This window comes from Cupressus sempervirens, chromosome 10, assembly GCF_028749045.1.
Source record: "Cupressus sempervirens isolate cs-2001-9-10 chromosome 10, ASM2874904v1, whole genome shotgun sequence".
Lineage (NCBI taxonomy): Eukaryota > Viridiplantae > Streptophyta > Pinopsida > Cupressales > Cupressaceae > Cupressus > Cupressus sempervirens.
The window spans coordinates 720836622-720848981 of record NC_143127.1 but is presented as its reverse complement, the minus strand read 5'-3'; the positions used below and the strand labels follow the sequence as shown (position 1 = coordinate 720848981).

The window sequence follows — 12360 nt, the reverse complement described above, 5'->3', positions numbered from 1 at the left end:
GGTAATTTCCTTCTACAACTAGACATTACTTTTCTAACATAATATACAAGACCATAACAAAGAGACAACATCAATCTATACTATCTCAAAACAGTCTATCTATTGGGTATGGGTCTCTTTTGGCAAGTGATGTCAATTAATTAATGAAGCAAAATGAATCACTACACAACTTGGTTATTATGGATCTTCCAAGTTAGTGTAATTATATATCAACCAAAATTAACTACATGGTTAAGTCTATTTGTGACTCGTAGATACATGCAACTACTTTATCCTCTACTTAAAGATGCTCCACATATTTAAATAAGAATCAAATGCTTTAGCACTTTGAATGTAATTTCACTTATATCGTCTAGAAATGATATCAAAAGCCACAATATGGGCAATAGGGAGAATGAAGATTACAATAGATAGAACTCAAAAACAACATTGTCCTCATTGTCAATTGATTCAATCCCTTGCGATATGTCATGATGCAACAGAGGCATTCAGTACCAACAAATTGAAATTGCAATCATCCCGTCTCAAATGGCAAGGCTTGATATCAAACTTGGTTGCTCATCATCATTCATCAGTTGACTCATTCCCTTAAGATGTATGAGATGCTCTTGAAAGACCCAATATAAGACTTGGTTGCTCAAACCCTAAGGTTGCTTATTAGGATTTATAAGTCAAAACACATCCCTAGGGTTTGAATGCTATTCATACTCTCTAATGTTGAATATTGTAGTTGTTGTTCTTATAAAATGGGAATATGTTTGTTACATAATAACACGGGGACGTGTCTCCCCCTTTTTGCCATACGTCCTAGGGAACTTGGAGACTTAGTTCCCCAACAGCGGCGGCAAATTCTCCCACCTCCGCCAAGGAGAAGGGAACGTCCTGGTGTTCTCTATTTGCTGATTTGACTATTTATGTTCAATGTTCGATGTTCCAATTCAATGCAATGTTCAAGTATTTACTCATTTACATCTTTATATCTTATATTGAAACACATATTTTCATAACTAACAATTCAACTACAATATGTATAATATATACAACCCCTCCTGTCCACCGCCACCGTCTCCCCGCCGTCCCCCCCCCCCCTGTTCCCCACCGTCCCCCCCCCCTGTCCGAGAAATTAAGGCCCCTCTATCCCTCTGTCTCAAAAACTTATCCCCTCATTTCATCGTCCCCCATCCCCCAAGGCGAAGTAACTATGTTATGACTATTATGGTCATCCTCTCTAAAAAGTTTTGTTTTGTCGTAAGATAGTAAAGAAGATGGCAGTGCTCACTGTAGTTATACATCGACCATTATGATTGTAATGGTTGCTTCTTAGGGTTAAAAGTCAAAAAGCATTTTCAGGAGGAGCTTTTTTGAAGAATGTGTTTGATGGCTTAAGTAATTATGGTGCTTTTCAATTAGGAGCTGCACATCTGATTTATACAGCTTTGTTGTGCTGAGAAGCTTATGTAAATATTGGTGAAAATACAAGGATAGGTTAGCATTGCAAACGCAATTAAAGCTTCAATTGTTTAGATTCAAGATGGAAAAGGGAACAAATTGATGAGCTTAAGGGGCTTTCTAATGAATGGTTCATAAGACAGGACACTTGGTAAAGGTTTTGCAAATGGGGTTACAAGCAAAGTGGTTTTAACCATGGAGTAAACTTTGTAATTAAGCACGCTCGAGCTGTAATAGTACTGGGCTCAATCACCTAGATCCAATGAGTGCTAAGTCTTCCATTTATTCTCATGAGAGATGGGTTGGTGAGTTTGACTCAAAAAACTACAGAACTACATCCTAATAGCAATATCATAATTTAAGATCTTCACTAGGAAACTAGTCAAGGGTCCAATAGAAGTAGCAATGCTAAGGTCCACCTATTAAACAACTTGCCTTGAAAACACAACAATGTTATTTTCACACTTTTATGAATGTTTTATTAATGACTCTTGAAAGGTGCTACTTTTGCCCATCTTTTGAGCATTATTTTGAATGATGGAGCAACCAAAGCATGCAAGATCGCAACCATCTCAATTATTCTTTGAGATGGTGCTTAAAAGAGAAGTGCTCTTGGCTTTATTTTTATCTTCTTTGTTGTTATAGACAAATTTGAAGAATACATAACGTGAATGTTATGATTTGAAGACAAGTTTGGGATATGGTGTATAGCATGAATATGGATAGTTGTCCTAAGAGCGTGAGATTATTATCAAGACGTATCATTCTTACAAGGGTCAAGGGTTGGTATATGATATAGTTGTGTGTGTGAGGTCTATTATCTTTTGTTGTTATAGACAATTTTGAAGAATACATAGAGTGGATGTTATGATTTGAAGACAGATTGGGATATGGTGTATAGCATGAACATGGATATCTGTCCCAAGAATTAGATTGTGATCAAGTCTTATCACCCTTACAAGGGTCAAAGGCAGCATATGATAGAGTTATTATCAGAGACACCTATAATCAAAATTAAGGAGACAACTTGGGAAAGTTCCACTTGATTTAGGATTCAATTTCCGCACAAATTAACTCAGAAGTATTCTTCTGGGAAAGAAAAATGAGAAAAAGAAAAGACAATAAGAAGATTTTATATAGAAGCATTAATGGTCGATAAGCATTGAGAAGCCAAAATCACATGCACACTAAGTCTATAATGTGTATTAAGTAATTAGTAGGCTTGTGACTACTTTAACTCTTGAAGAATTATATAATCAATATTATAATCATATGACATTTGTTAGATAATACTAGAGGCATATACTTATTATAGTACTCATACATAGGTTGTATAATCACCTAAGTTAAATATCTAAATCCTAGGTAGCATCCAAAGTTAAATATCTAAGACACAATCAGTGGCATCCAAAGAAGGCATAATTATGGCATTAGTAGATTCAGAGGTTAGTTATTACAATCATGTTGACTGTGTGTTCTTATTAAAGAAAGACTCTTGGAGTTGAGTTAAAAGGTTGCTCCCTGTATTTCCTATAATATTCTTCTTCATTTGACTTTTTGGTCACCTGAGCTAAATATGTAGATCATAGGTAGCATCCAAAGCCAAATATCTAAGCTATATTTGTGCCATCCAAAGAAAGCATAATTATAGCATCTACAAAGGTGAAAAATGTTAGTTATTATGATCGTGCTGACTTTTCTGTTCTTTTTACAGACTCCCCTTTCAGTGACCCATCCTAATCAAACCAAGTGATGTAAGTTTTAGACCGGACTACAGTAGTTTAATTTGGTTTGAGGGCTGTTTGATTGATTACACGGTGTTTTTTTATGAACAAACTTGAATCAATATTCTATAGTACATAGAAGTGAACAAATCTTAGGCAGTTAATATGATAGAGGAAAATCTTATAAAAGATGAATGAGTGGGATGACAGATTGAGGTGACTGTCAATTACTCATTTATAAAAGCCATTCAAAACTCGTCTTAATTCAAAACAGAAAGGCCAGTATAGTTCTGGTGCAGAATTGTGTTAAAAGCAGATATAACGGCAGGTAATTTACAATAGTCACTTAGAAACGTAAGTTGAACATATAGAAGCCTGTTACGAATACGCCAATTAATTTAGCTTAAGTTTGCATGTTCAGCAAGCTTATCTGAACAATGCTCCTGTTTTTGTTAATCTTTTTTATGTGGCATCTTCCAGTGATAAAGCTCATAACGTAAGTGCCAAAAACTTCAATGCAGAGATAATAATCAATGAAGAAAATACCTTGCAATCGCCCATCAGCATTCCAAACGCCAGCAAAATAAAAGATTGGGACTATCTGTTGAAAAACTAAAATGCTATTAGAAATAGCCTGAAGGACACAACAGCTTCCAAAATTTTGACTTCTAATACAATCAAATCACATTTTCAACATACATACCAAATACTCAAAACCCTAACGACTAGAAGCCACTCTGACGACTAAAAGCCATGAGGCTGCAGATTATAGAAATATAAACAAAAAAACAAAAACAGGCGGAGGCCCTTATGGAAAGTTGGAATCAGACACAAGAAAAGCACATTAATGTGAGAAATTATAATAAAGTAGGCCGTCATACCCGAGGAGATAATAAAACCAAATTGCAACGTGATTAAGTTATGTGGCCCTCAGCAAATGCTAACTTTCAACATCGAAAGTTCAGGTCTCAAAGATTACATAACATCATAGGGCTAGAACCAAAGGATTCGCATAAGAGCCCTTCACTGTTTCCTGTAAAACAGATCTTGCAGAACAAAATTCGCTTGTACGAAAGAACTTTTCCCCAAATACAGCGACTCAACAAAGCCTGCTAAAATATAGGCCTCTGTCAGGCACGCTCAGATCCTCACAAATATGGGAAGACTAGTTACCGAAAGGCCAGATCAATATTGAAGAGTAAATAAAAAGATAAGACGTATACACACAGAACGCATATCAAACCTGAAAATTTTTTCTAGAGAAAGTCATCAAGGAAGCAGTATCTTATAGCAATCGCTTAGGGTTTCAGATCGACGTATTCACTAGGGTTTCTCTCTTTACATCTTGCTCTTTTTCTTCTTTTTCTTTTTTAATAAAGTAATTACTAGTAAGGGGTACGCTATAAGGGCAAAAGGTGAAAATCTATGTAAGATAGTTGTCTATATTTAAGATTTTAAAATGTTTCTAGAAAAATATTGTGCTTTTCTATACTATGATGTTTCTAATATTTAAGTTTTTGTTTCCAAAATATAATTAGTTAAAGCATAATCATGAATGTTTAAAAAATATTTTTCATGTTTAAAAAAATCATATTTAAAATATTAACCTAGTATTAAGTAGTACTAAAATTATATTTTTTGATTTCTTATGTGTGAATTAGACCAATCTATTCCAAATATTTTTTAACTCTAACATTTAAATTTTATTTTAATTTATAAATTTAAGTGTAATTGTAGAAATAATTTTGACATTTTAAAGTAATAACTATAATCTTAATTATAGCCATCATTGTTATTGAACAATCAAATACTACTTGTGTATTGTTTTTGCATAATATATAGTTGTATATAAAATCTAAAGTAATTTAAACCAATCTTGATTAAATATTAAAGAAACTATTGAGTAATGTGGAAATAAATAATTATCTAATGTAAAATTATTTGAATAGTATAATTAACTATTATTAATTCAACAAGAAATAAAATTTGACTAACCACTATCTTATATATTTTTTTTTAGTGGCTACTAATCATACTAATTCTTTGTTGTGTTGAAATTTGTAATAAAATAGATTAGAGTAGCATACAATATACATTAAAGCTTCATATCTTATTGGAAATGAACAAGGGTTACAATTCAAACAAGTGGCTTGTATTTGTCATAGATTATAATAGTTTTAATTAATTAGAATAATGAAGTAAAAAATTGATAATATTAAATATAATTTTATTACTAATTGATTAATATTTGATATATATTAAAGTATTTTAAGAAAGATATAATTAATTATATTATATTTTTACCTTTTCATTTATTATTATACCCTTTTTCACAAATACTATATTTTAATATATACATTAGTTAATTGTCATTTTTCACAAATTAAAGTATTTAAAATTTAATATAATCAAATACTAGAGTAACTGGTGATAAAATTAATATTTACAAACTCAAAACTATTTATTTCCAGACAATGTTTTTTTTTAAAGTGAATGCTAAAATTTCATGTAGTGCTTCCAGAAAAATCGCTCACCCCACAAGAGCCAATCAAGTTCAAGTAAAATATTTTAAAGAAATTTAGATGTTAAAAAACTCATATAAACAATCCAAAAATCAAAACTTAAATTTAGAAGGAAAAATAATTAGATCTAATTGGTTGAGATTAAAAAATTAATCACTAGATACGATTGAACTTATTACAATAGTATGAACCTACGGCAAATACAATAATAACAATCTTAAACATACTAATATAATTTTAACTAATTAATTGATTGTCTTATAATAAATTTTATACTAAATAACTATAAATTTTTGTTAACTTTAAAATAGTTTCAAATCAAAATCTTAATTATAATTCTTAAAATAAAATAGCTAGTAAAACTAAATTTTATATCAAAATGAACTACTTAAATTCTCAAACATATTATTGAAAATGTAAAAAATTATACTACTGCAGTGCAGAGATTTTACTTGAAGAATGAAATTATATTTTCTTACTTGTTGGTAGATCAATAATTTTCAAAATTCAAATGAACAAAAATCATGCATTTTCCTTTGTTGATGATATCATCTTTTCTTCTTAAACCACTCAAACAGTGGCATATGATCATGATCCCAAAAAATGGCTCCAAATGGTCAAGCAAGAAATTGAGGTGAGCAAGTAGCTAGAAGAACATAGATAAAATTCCTTAGTAGTTGATATTTGCCTCCCAATCTTCCCCATTTTTGCTGCTTGATATCCACAATTTTTCTATCTGAAGAGATGACAGATCAATGCAAATTTATGGGAAATCATAAGGCTAGCTGGAAATTTGACTGCACAAGGAAATTGCAAGCACATCACTTTACTTTTTCTTTATCATAGAGCAAATGATTTCCAAAATCTGACACCAGTTCGTAATGTTGTTTTTAACCAAACATACCTTTGAGGACTCTGAACAAATTTTCCAAAAGATGCTCTCAAGCCATCATCAGTGGTGCACTTAAAGAGTCCTATAATTTTATACATGTGAATGATTTTCCATTCGGATTCCTATGAAATATTAAAATACAAAACCTCCAGCTTTATATGCCCCATACCAATTACTTTGATAAGAAGATCGCCTTTACTTCCCAATGAGAATTTACTAATATACCTTGTCTACATTAGTTTCTGGCCAATTGCATTCAAGTTTCAACTACTGCTAGCAAATTTTGGTGACATAATATAGCTTTATAAGCCTATGTCTGTGTACCAACGAACATAAGAAATCTTCTCTGGAAGTGGAATTGTAACTCAAATAAAGCTTAAACCGATACATGAAGTGATTTTTTGTAATGTCCCTTCTAGAATTTTGGGATAAATACTTGAATTCTATATTCTTATTATGAATTAAACTAAACTTCGAGAACAATCTTGAATCCCTTGTATAATAGTTGTTCTTGCTAATATTAATGCCACTATTATCTCTGATTAAATAATTGAATATATACTCAGTGAATTGATCTTCAATATTTATATTTCATTCAATAAGATAACTCTTGATGGGGTTGTTTGAATATGCATGAGGAATATCTGATTTTATAGCTATAGATGTGTCGTGATATTGTTCTATAATCACTTATAGGGATTTAAGTGCCAACTTTAAATATTCAAATAATTTTCACTTATTTCGTATAGCACCACTTTTTGTGCCAATATGTCAATGTGCTTTGAATTTCTGAGTGAGTTGTTATATAATTGATTCCTCCTTTCGGCGTTACTACTGTTCTTTTATATATATATATTCAACTAGTAAAATACGAACGTTAGATGTTCCACAAGAAAGTCCAAAATGAGTAAGGAGGAAAGATAAGTCTTACTCAACCTGAATTTGTATAGTTTGTGATGTATTCCTTCTTGGTTTTGATATAAGATTTCTCTTTAACTATGTTGTACTTGCCTGAAGTTTGTTACAGATGTTTTATGTCCTTTTCACATGTGCAGATGTTGAAATCCTCCTCTCGAGTGGTGTATTCACTGATGCATAGGAGTATGGTGGCTTGTCTAGATTGCACTTGTCAAGACTGGCACTTGACTGAGAATGATTACACTTAACGTCTCTTGAAACTGTCTTCTTCCCTTGGTACCTTTGCGGTATGTTGAAGATTGGCTTTGGTCGACAACACACAGTTGGCAACTCTATGTACAGAGATTTTTGTCTTTCCTACTTGTGCCGAGACGTGCCCTTTTCTCTCTTTTCTAGATATTCTCCTCTGCTTTGATATGTCTCTTCTTCTATTGTATGTGCTTCCCCTCCTGTCCTTGATTGCCATATGTATTAATGGGATGAAATAGGGGACTTGCCAAATGTTGCCACTGCTTCATACCTGCGATCAAGGATATTAATGTCGCTAACTAATATTTCTCTTATAATGTTTGTTCCATTTATTTCTTCAATGATCATCGATTTATACTTATTGAAGTATATAATAGTGTTTTAAAACAATGATTGTATAATGGTTATCGATTCGTTATTGATGTTTTATTTATTATCTTATATTTATTATTATCATTAATATTGAGAACATTTTATTTATAATTATTAACTATTTATTTTATTATGATTATTATCATGATTTAATATTATTATTCTTATTATCATGATTTAGTATATTATTTTTTTATCTGTAAACGACCAAGGCCTTGATTAATTTTATTAATTTAACAAAGAGTTACAATAGCTTATCTCCATTCAGATGGGCACTGGTAGGAAAGAACGGAGAAGAAAACCTCCAGTCTACCCTGGAACAGACATCTTATATTATTACATTTTAAAAGGGGCATACCCCAGTGTAGAAATTACAAATAATTTAAAATAATTTACATCTTGAGCAGGGGCATACCCCTAAAGAAAAATGGAGACCAAGTCTCATTTATCAATACATTAATAGTTTATGCCATTGCGATATGAGAACCATCTATTTGTAGATATCCTGCTCATGCCATTCTCACATCTTCCTAATTGTCTTTGAGCAATCGACAGAGTGGAGCAAAGAAAGCCAACATAAAATAACCCACCAGCTTTATATCTGGAGGGGATTAGTTTTATTTTTTGAGATAAAGTATAATAACCTATTCATATGTTAGTATCTTAAGAAAAAAACTAAAACAAGAGCAATAGTATATATCCTACTAAAAAGTCGAAAGAGAACAAGGAACATACTAAAAAAGAGACAATGTCTAAGAGATATAGCAACTAAGTATTGGAACTGTCCTAACCAATCACTCCTTAGAGCTAAACATGCATATTTTAATTAGAAGGTTCAGAATCCTTAAAGATCCAAAAAATCGAAGCTAAAATTCACTAGTCAGAATAGAAAGATAGCATCACAGACAAATAAAGGAGAAGCTAATCACTAAGAGCCATACTATCCAGACCTTAAACCACATACCCATCTAAATGCCATAGCCTCATGACCATAAGAATGAGGTCATATAATTAACAATTCAACTATGCCTTGAATAGAATAACCATAGTCTGTATCAGAGACTGCTAAAACAAGGGTGTTTCTAAGCCATAATCAGAAACTAAGATAATGGCAAGGCCATCATAGCTTGTAACCCTCATGACCCTCAAGGTACAGAGGAGAGCTTAATCAAATAAATTGCTCTCATTGCATGTTGAAAAAGGAAAAAATTGATCCTGCGTAGATACATCGATTCGTGCCCTAAATTTAATTTAAGACTATGAATATAATCATACATTTCAAAATAGAGTAACAGCTCTAATCCATCTTTAAATTCCAGAATCACTAATCTATATTGTATTATAAGAAATTTAATCTTTATTGCTTCTTTGTGAGAAGGAAACCAATACTCTATTTGCAGAGCAAAGACGACAAGTTAAACCAAAAAATGATTTAAAGACCATACTTCACTACATAAATCAAAGCAATCTGACAGCAAGATAGAGGAAAGCTTGAGAAGATACATTAATCAAAATTGAAAATGTAATAATCCCTCGGTAGATCACGGCACCAAGAGCTTGACAATGAATGCTCAAGCATATCTATGCCTCATTATAAAATGACTGAAAGTGAAAAGGAAGCAGTTTTTGCAAAACAAGACCTCCTCATATCAAAAATGAATCCTCGTATTGAGTAAATCCTTAGATAATTTGACGAAGAATTAAAGCAAACTAAAACATCAAGAAATATGTAGATTATCGAACCATTTCCAAAACCCTACTTAAGAAAATTATCCAACCAAATTTACAACCAAACATAATTAACTTGATAGAATTTTATCCTGAAGAATAGGAATGCATTCAATAGAAACAGGGCATAGTCCAACATACTGAATACTATAAAATATTAAACACAGAGATACATAAGATAGAGTTTTTAAGTTTTAAAATGAGAGCAACAAAATCTCATACTTAGAGTTTATACATAAGATCTGGTTGTGTCACAGAGACTTTAGTATACTATCAAAAACACCATCTAGGTGGCTTAACTATACAACCCTATAATACTAACCCTAAATAGAGTAAGCACCTATAAATCACGCCGGTCCCCTTCGTTTCTTCTAGTAGACCATAATCGCTTCAGGGATGTCATTGGGCTGCTCCACATAGTAATTGGGTGGAAACTTGAAATCAACTTTCACTCTGTTGTTTGTTTCTATATTACGGGTACAGAAGTTCAGGTCATCGAGATTGTCAAATGTGACCTCTAGCTGAATATACACTTTGAGGATGTGTAGGTAGTTGAGAAGCCAATCCTTGCTCTCATCTACAATGATTCCATGCCACCTAAGAAGAAAGTGCAGACTGGCCTCCATTTTAGGCCACTCACGATGGAACGCAAAGCCCTTGCGCATAACCAAGGAAGGGCGGCAATAGACGGTTGCTAAATCTGGATGACCCAAGGGCAAATTCATTTATTTCTCTAGTAAGGGGATCCTAAAATTGCTATCAATGTTGTACACCGCTTTTTCCAAGCCATTTCTCTAGGTTGGGACAAGTAGATCACGACATAGCCTAATAATATCACCAGCCTCCACTTTGGCTCTTACCAGGCATCCTATGAAAGACCCAATGATATCACTGTTGGTCTGCCTTGTGTACTGATAATTGAAAACTCCTTCCCCCAGCGCTCGACTAATTACGATTTGAGACATATCGTCCATAGGATACAGAAGCCTATTCCACCTCTCTGATTTCACAGCCCCACAAAACACCATAGTTTGACTCTCGATTACATGGAACGGGTAAATGTTTGAATCCATGGTTACTGGCGAGAATGGAAATGAAGGGAACTAAAGAAGACACCCAGAAATAGCAGATGGAAATGTCTAGATGCAATCATGGATACCACAGGCATGATGTCACAAGGAATAGATCATATGTTAGCATTTAATAGCAGAGTACCATGACACGCGGAGATCCTTTAGAAAGAGCATGATTACTTAGTACTCAGAAGTGCCAATAGATTATGGCTGTCATTTTAATAATGTAGTTGAGTATACACATATACTAAAAACACACATGCTAATATGGGTAGCCAAATGAGAAAAAAGAGTAAACATGGAAAAATTTGTAAATTAGGTTACCGACCAAATGCAAAAAGTGGGATCGAGACCTAGGTAAGGACCTACCCGTCTAAATATTAACCATATAAATTATAAAGTAAAAGGAATTAAAAGAAAGATAAAATGAAAATAGAAAGAAACCTCAAAATTAGAGGGATAGAGAGAAGCCATTGTTGAATATCAATGAATTGACTCCATCTGCTCCCAAGTTTGCTAGCTAGTTCGCAAGTTGATTACCTTCCCTATAGATGTGACAAATCCTATAATCTTCTAGCTTATCTATTAAAGCTAGGACCTCCTCTAGTTGGGAATTGAGAACCCAATTAGGGGTGGACCATTTTCTGATAGCATTTAGGATTATTTGGGAGTCTCCTTTGATGATAACTTGGTAAATTTAAGCTCGATATATAGAAGAATGTCTTGACGAAGAGCTTCAAGTTCTACTAGGTTGTTAGAGGTAGGATTGATAGATGTGGCTTTTTTAGCTATCCAACACCCAACATCATTATTTATGATACATCTGATACCAGCTATACATGGGTTACCACGAGCAGCTCCATCAAAATTCAACTTAACTTGGCATTGGGTGGCGGTTTCCATCTGCATTTTTCCCTTGCCTCTTTATTGCTCTTTGTATAGAATCGGGGGGGGGGGGGGGGGGGGGGGTTGATCAAGTTAGGCTATAGTTTTTTCATAAGCCCATCCCAACTCGAGAAGGAACCTTCCTCCAGGTGCATATTCCTTCAATGAGAGTTGGTGGTTTCAACAATATCAGCTTCTATTTTGGCAATAAGATCTTTAGGGTTGAATTCCATATTTCGAAAAATGCGACGATTCCTTTTCCTTCCAAATTTCTCAAATAAGATTGAAGGAGAGATGTTCCACAACTTGTTGTAAACACCCTTTACCAGAGTCATGGGCCAGCCTTTATGCAAGTCGAATAGAGATTTTGGGAAGGTGGTAGACCAACCCAGCACCACCTGAGCCATTCCCAACAACTTTGGGAATAAGGGCAATTGAACAAGAGATGGTCTATGTCTTCGGTATTAAGTTTGCAAAGAACACACCTAGAAGGACCCTGAATACCGAGTATGGATAATCTGTCCATGGTTATAATCCTATTTTGAACT

General features: G+C 33.3%; 1 long non-coding RNA gene across 1 annotated transcript in view; it reads right to left on the bottom strand.

Moving 5' to 3' along the window:
- LOC149535854 (uncharacterized) overlaps positions 1-4433 on the bottom strand; it is a 136851-nt gene extending 132418 nt beyond the window's left edge. Inside the window, exons 1-2 of the long non-coding RNA XR_016357622.1 lie at positions 4055-4433; positions 3720-3774 (exon numbers count right to left, since the gene is read on the bottom strand). This is a non-coding gene — a long non-coding RNA (uncharacterized LOC149535854). The remainder of the gene's footprint in view (positions 1-3719; positions 3775-4054) is intronic.
- Between the last annotated feature and the right edge of the window lie 7927 nt (positions 4434-12360).